The 7,751-nt window shown below is 45.9% G+C and overlaps 2 pseudogenes; both read left to right on the top strand.

Annotated features, from left to right (window-relative positions):
• The first annotated feature begins 222 nt into the window (after positions 1 to 222).
• Positions 223 to 3,067, top strand: LOC147616369 (uncharacterized; annotated as a pseudogene).
• A 15-nt stretch (positions 3,068 to 3,082) lies between these two features.
• LOC147616368 (uncharacterized) lies at positions 3,083 to 3,924 on the top strand (annotated as a pseudogene).
• Positions 3,925 to 7,751: the final 3,827 nt, after the last annotated feature.

Raw genomic sequence — 7,751 nt, 5'->3', positions numbered from 1 at the left:
CAAACAATAAATCCCAAGAAAAACCATCATTAGCTCATTGTGTGCTTCAGAGTCCTCAAGCTAAAGTTGTTGTTGTAATTGCATTCTCATCTATTGGCAAATATTTCACGATCTATTACTATATTCGGACATGTTGTTGGTTCAAAACTTATCATACGTTCATCCAGAAGACTCAATGAGATTGCAAGTTATGAGATTAAAGAACGCTTTGATATTGGAGGCATGGCTTTTGCCCTCTATCGTGCTTCATTGGTGGGTGGTGAGGGGGTGAAAATTGAGTCGCAGGTGCTTTCAAACGATGATGAAGGGTTTGTTATGGATGCAAAGAGTACACCCTTCTATAAAGTGAAGCTTCAACCGGTTGCAAAGACTGACAAAGTTGTGGTTATTGATGCAGATAAGCCTCTCAATGACAAGGTTTTGGATGTTGGGGTCAGAGGTGCATTGCCTTTGCCCGACCGCCCATGCCCTGGGCAAGCGCCCACTGATGATTGTACCTTATACATATATATACTATAGTGTGTATAGGGGGTTGCCACTTTGAGGTCTCCCCACCCACATTCTGTGTGTTCCTCTTCTCCTTCATCTCCTCTCTCGCACAGCACAGCATCCGTGCACACCCCTAGGTCCCTTCAACTGGTATCAGAGTGTGGAGTGCGGCATGTGTGCAACGCACGTGTGCGTGGTCGCAACGGCGATGGACGGAGCTCGCAGTGGAGCTTTGAGAGTTGTGGTGCTGTTGCGAGTGTAGATCTGCAAGAGCGGAGTCAGATCTGCGAGCCGGGAGCCTTGGCGGCGCTTGTGGCATAGCTGGCGTGGGAACGCCTCTTCTCAGCCTTATCCACAATGTGCTCTGGAGAGTGCGCAGAGGAGTGCAGCCGGCTGAGGTAGGAGAATTGTGCAGAGAGTGCACAACACATTGTGCAGCAAGTAGTGCAGAGAAGAAGCGTGACCAGCTTGGAGCAAATAGGATAGTGTTGAGCTGTGAAGAGCTCCGCAGCAGCGGGTAAGCTGTGGGGTGAGCCGTGACGTCGTGGACAACGTTGGTAGCCGCGAGGAGTCTGTGTGTGTGCTAGGTGCTTGGACGCTTCATTTACTCTTGCGCGCATGTATGGCTATGTGGTACGCATAGCTGACAGATTTTGTCAGTGCTTTTGCTCAATGTAGGTTTATGCATTGAGTGGGTTCTCTCTCAGGCAGATTTCTCTCCAGTTTACAGGTTTTCTCTACATGCTTCGACTCATGTATGCGATTGCGGTACACATTGCTCGTTTGTGAGCATTACAGGTCTCTTTTGTGTGCATATGCTCTACGTGAGCAGATTTTAGTCGCAGGTCTTTTGTTTGCGTTACAGATTGGCAGACATTTTGAGCTACGTTGCTCACATGTATGTGACTGTGGATATATGCGCATGAGCTTGAGTTACGCTCAGAGACAGGTACTGCGGTTGGGACACAGATTTGCAGAGGTTTATGCATGTATATTGAGTGTGGTTTGATGCGTATTGGATGCTCATGGTCTTGAGCTTACAAGCAGTTGCTTGGTTATTGGGTTTATAGCCGTTATACTACCGAAACTCTGGCGAAATTTTTCCAAGAGTTTTATGCACATTGGTTGATGCGATTGCGATAGCACTCAGGGTTTACGTGCGGTGTTATTTGCAGGTGGGAGATTAGTGCGTGTATGCATCGATACCACACATTGTGAGCTTGGCGATTAGCTCACGGGTGAGCGTGGCGATTCGCTCACAGGATTACAGGATTTCATAGAGATTGTCTCATAGATTCGCATCTCGGTTTTGCCATATTTGTAGACAATTGGCAGGTGCTTTTGGACAGCGATTTGGCCTTCTAGTTTGCTACGTTGTGCTCATGGCAGAGACAGGTGATCGATCAGATTGTGACCTCTCACAGATGCGCATGTTTGATGGGTTAGACTTTGCGGCATGGCGAGAGTGTATGCTTGCTGCATTGACACAGCGAGGGTTGCATGGACCATTGAGTGGTGATGCAAGTAGACCTTCTAGTATGTCTGACGATCAGTGGGCAGGAGCTAGATGAGCTGGCATTATCTACGATCTGCTTGCACCTTGTGGAGTCTATTTTTGCTCGTGTTATGCATGAGACTTCTACGAGAGCATTGTGGCAGAGATTGCATGAGATGTATGATGGATCTGAGTCATCCAGGACTCGTATGAGACAAAGGCATTCACGTATACGTCGACAAGTTACATGTTGGCATTGTGGTCATTCATTCAGGGCACATTCGACGGCATTGTTTTCATCATATGCGATAGCACAGGAGACATGGTTGTCTCGGAGATGCAGTTGTTGATGCTATTAGCTCAGTTGATTTGACAGTTGAGGGAGCAGATGCAGTGTGTGAGTACACGAGTGACGGTGATGTCACATTTACTTCGAGTTATGCACTAGATGTTGTTATGCATGCGGATTGTGCACTTCCTTCGCAGTGGTTGCTGGATGCGGATGCTACGTTTCACGTCACATCATGTTGTGAGTGGTTTTGTAGCTATTCTAGCGGAATGCTTGGCAGTGTGCACTTGTCTGATGGTTCAGTGCATGACATAGTTGGTGCAGGAGACGTGAGACTGTCATTGCCGAGTGGTGCATCATATTTGCTGTGACATGTGCGATATGTACCAGACTTGAGAGTGAGTTTGATCTCGGCGGTTGGTCAGCTCAGAGATTGTGGATGCCAGATTTCGCTTCGAGAGCGATCTTTTATGATGCATTTGGGTTTGCTGGTCATTGTGAGAGGTGCCAGGGTTGGCATGCTTTACCCTATGCACGTGGATCAGGTATGAGACGGCATAGTCTCGATTGTGTTACTGATATGTGAGGAGCGAAAGACGAGACGTGTCTCATTTGCGAGTACGCTCCAGTATGCTCAGGAGACATACTGAAGCATACTCGCAAATGACATGTCAGTAGACTCTGTGGAGACAAAGGTAGAGCAGGTTAGCTCTAGTGAGACATGACAGGAGATATTTGTGCAAGAGTCTATGCATGGAGAGTTAGAGCAGGTTAGCTCTAGTGAGTCACAGTAGGATGAGACGTCAGACATGGATGCTGAGACATCAGCTGTGATGCAGTCATTTCTTGAGATGCTCAAGATTGAGCATGATGCTGTGCAGGATATATCTGCAGGTGCAGAGGTAGAGCGGGATTGCTCTAGTGAGACACAGCATTTGTCAGAGTTTGTGCATACAGAGGTAGAGCGGGTCTATTCCCTACAAACACAGATTGACAGGATTGACTTGACTGCTAGTATAGATGTTGATGCGGCATCTGTGACACAGTCTGACTTTGATATGCTCATGCTAGAGGTTGATATGGTTATCTCAGGACATGTGGATCCAGTCGTCCTGATGGATGTCAGGAAGGTGACGACCATCCCAGAGTCAGCTATTATGCAGTCATTCCTCACTATGTTTGACAGTGAGAATGAGGATTTTGTTGTGCAGGATTCGTCTTTGACTAGACACCTAGAGCAGCAGGCTTGCTCTGAGGTTGCACAGCAAGATTATGCGTCTTTTGTAGACACTCAGGAGATGCATGGGGTTGACATGCCTAGTCAACCAGAGATGCCTATTGCCAGGGACATTCATGTTGATGCATGTTCAGTACGGCTAGCAGGTTTAGCTAGTGTTGCATCAACATTTGGTGGTCTCATGTACAAGATGTTGATCTTGAGACCGGATATTGCAGCTGCAGTGGGAGCATTTGCTATCAGTCTTTCGATGACTGATGTTGGCATAGCGCATGGGGGAGTTATGCAGGTATTGCATACATACTTGCAGGACGTGTGTGGTATGTCACGGGAGCAGGACAGCCGGATGCACACGATTATAGACCATCTGTGGGCATTGGAGTGTGGTTCTCACTCATCAGTCTTGTACATTAGTCATTAGACTAGGTTCTCTTATTCAGCGACACATTCGCCTCTGAGTGGGAGGTTGTTGGGGTCAGAGGCGCATTGCCTTTGCCCGACCACCCATGCCCTGGGCGGGCGCCCACCACTGATGATTGTACCTTATACATATATATACTATAGTGTGTATAGGAGGTTGCCACTTTGAGGTCTCCCCACCCACATTCTGTGTGTTCCTCTTCTCCTTCATCTCCTCTCTCGCATAGCACAGCATCCACGCGCGCACACCCCGAGGTCCCTTCATTGGAGGGTGGACCTTCTTCATCTACACAGAGTGTATTTGATCTTCTTTGAATTAAACCAAACGCAACAACCTTCATGTTGCATACTAAAGTGCAACAAAAATAGTTATTGTTGATGAGTTGCCAGCTACATATGATGGATACATCGCATTTGAGCTGCCTCCTGCCAAAATGTCTTCCCCAATGACTGGAATGGAGCATAGGTGTGATGGTCATGTTTGGGTAGAGTATGCTACATGCAGATGTGATTGCTTTCCAGGAGCTGTGTGTGTTGAGCCATTGTGTTAGTCATTTGCGATGCTATAATGTTGATTACCCTCATATACTATCTTATTCCACTATAAATGAAGCACATTGGGTTGCTAAATTGAGGAAGGCTCCTCCTACGGTGAAGTTACTATTGGTAATGGATCTCTTCTCTGTCGTCATTGTAAGCTCCCTCCAACATGTGTGCAACAATGTCTAGCTGTGATATATTACTGTATGCCTAGAGATCAAGAAATATATACCAGGTGTGCAATTCATATGGGATTTCACAACCATCCTTGTGCAGAGGGATGAGGGTTGCTGTTGGAAATAGAAAACAATTGTCATTGTACGAAGCAACTACAGTGGATCTCACTGTGGCTATGCTTCAGAGTGCCCATAGTAATGCTCACTTGGTGGGAGGGTACACAAGAAGTTGACCTGGATTGCAAGAGATCAAGGACTGATTTCTCATGAGACAAGAAGGGTCATCCTCTGTAAAGAGGTTGATTGTTGCAATAGCTGAAGTTGGTATTCAAGGTGAGAAGGCTATGCAAGAGGAGAGGTTAGTGCGGCCTAAACAGCCTACTTTGTCAACATCGGGAGTAGTTCTTGACAATGATACCCATAGGCCGGAGTATGTGACATGCATGGTGAACAAAAGATAGAGCACAAGTGTGAATGTGCCAGAAAGCCCCGTAACCATTATCAAGGAGAGAGAAATAGCAAGGACATTGTGGGCTATGAATTTGTAGAGTGGATGCCGAGTCCAATGTCACTTGTTTTGGCCTGCTCGAAGAAATAAAACAACGATGTGGTGCATTAATTAATCATTCAAGAGTGACTCCTGAGAGAGGTGCACTAGCACCATACTCTTGGGGTCGTCGTGTCTACCTTGAATCCACAATTGCACCTGGTAGAGTGCATGAGGGGTTTGTATGGTTTTGTGCTTCTACAAGCACACATTGCTACAATGTGGACACAACATGGGTCATAGCTCCCCCTGGTCCAGCACCTGAGAGTGTGGCATGTTGTTGAACGAACAAATGTCTCATTGGTTGAGGTGGCCGGTCTTGAAAGGGCTGGCTTCTTGCTAGAATCAAAAACCACTACCAGAATGAGTACAAGGGTGGGATTGACACCAAAGGTCCTAAGCTCATTTGGACCTAAGTATCAAGGTGCAAAGGTGGTGTGTTGGCCTTCAAAGCTTACTAAAGAATTTCAAGAGAATGTGCAAAAGGGACGCTCACTTGTTTCTACCATTGCAAGAGAAGATATTGTCATATGTAATGAGTTTCACATGTTTCATGTGAGCACTGAGGGGTCCCGTGCAGCTGGGGTACATTATGTGGTGACACTCGTAGAGTTTCCAGCCTACTCATGTCCTGATTTTTAGAAGAGGGAAGAAAAACATGAGGCATACCTCCCCTGCAAACACATGCATTATGTGTACTTGCAAGTTTTGAATCTCGATGCATCTTGCAAGATCCTATCTCCACCACGCAACGAATTCAGGGGTGCTAGCAGCAGAAGTAGCACTTCTTGCGCGGGGCAGGGTCCCACACTTGGGGCCTCACCCACGAATATCCGGACAAGAGACTAATCCATCGGTTCTTCCAAAACCAAACCCGAAAAAACTTCCCTTGCCCGGAAAGCACGGGCGATTCCTCAAGGATAACTTTTCTCTAACGTAGTCAAAGGCCTTAACTAACTGAACTGATCTGACCGAACCCGTAGACCGAACCCGTAGTATCAAAGTCAGATCAAGGAAAAGATTACACTTGGATCATAGAGACCAATGCTTTTTTCCTCATTGAGAGGCACAGCCGTTGATTCTTTTCCATAGAACAATTTTTATCCGGGATTTACTTCGTCTATTGTACCATAAGAGAATTGAGTCACATTTTAGGGATCCATCAGTCCAGCCTAACCCCATCCAGTCCCATGGGTTAGCCAACCGCCCAACCACTGTAGTGATGGGATCCAATTAAGAATTTGGTTAGGTTTTGTCCCGGGTACCACGGAAAAGAGTTCTCAGGCCTCCTAGCCGGATATTCATGCAAACTTAAAACTAGTCATACCACTTACACACCCAATATGAAATTACCTTTTTCACAGAATCAGCTATCTTTAAAAACAATCATTTATTGAAACCATTGTGTCACTGATCATAATCCTCAAAATATCTGGTTAAATCTTTATTTCCAATCATTCCTTCATCAGTGTACCTATGGCATCATTGGCAACTAGAACGCTCACCACCTATCCACTCAAGGGCCTTTTCGATAGTTCCTAGCTCATAGTAACCAGCAATATATTCACATATCAAATGGAATCTCCATTGAAGATCAGCAAGATCAACCAATGGATCCATATAAAAGAGCCATGGACTCATCCGTTGAGGACCAGCAAGGTCAATCAACCAGGTCCATGCCCGAATTCAAAACAAGTCTTACTCCTTATTCAATATCTTCCCCGGCGTACTTGTGGGTATCTTCGGCGAACACCGTATAGTCAGCACCCTCTAGGATCCTTCGTAGGTTACCTAGCGCTTCACTCATAGGCCGCTTCCTTGGTCCCTCATCCACCGTACCAGAAGCTCACCATTTGAATCGAACCGAGGCTGGTCAAGACCTCGGTCGACCTTGCTACGTTAGACGTCCTCCGTTGACTCTCCGTCCCAGCAATTGCAACTTTAACAAATAGGTCTCCACGACCTCATTCACAAGACGATCAAAATGCTTCCCCAACATTCTTGACATAAAACAGTCTTTAAAAACAAATTTCACATACAAATACAGTTCCAACAACATTTCCATCTTCTCTCATCACTCCACATCCTTTCACATTAGTCCGCATCTTTTCTCATCTTCCCACAATTTTTTTTCTTCATCGATCCCTATCACATCACATCATTCCCACATCAAATCACATCCAATCGCATCATCCACACATCATTCCCACATCAAATCACATCCAATCGCATCATCCACACATCAATCCACATCATCCATACATCCATCCACATCATCCATATCAATCCACATCATCCATATCAACCCACATCAAATCACATCCAATCGTATCATCCACACATCAATCCACATCATCCATACATCCATCCACATCATCCATATCAATCCACATCATCCATACATCCATCCACATTTTCCACACATCCATCCACATCTTCCATACATCCATCCACATTAATCCATAGGTCAATCCACATCATCCATACATCCATCCACATCAATCCACATTATCCACACATCAATCCACATCATCCATACATCCATTCACGTCAATCCA

Source organism: Cibotium barometz, chromosome 38, assembly GCF_041138505.1.
Source record: "Cibotium barometz isolate CiBa-2024 chromosome 38, ASM4113850v1, whole genome shotgun sequence".
Lineage (NCBI taxonomy): Eukaryota > Viridiplantae > Streptophyta > Polypodiopsida > Cyatheales > Cibotiaceae > Cibotium > Cibotium barometz.
The sequence above is the reverse complement of the archived record's forward strand: the minus strand, read 5'-3'. Positions and strand labels throughout refer to the sequence as shown.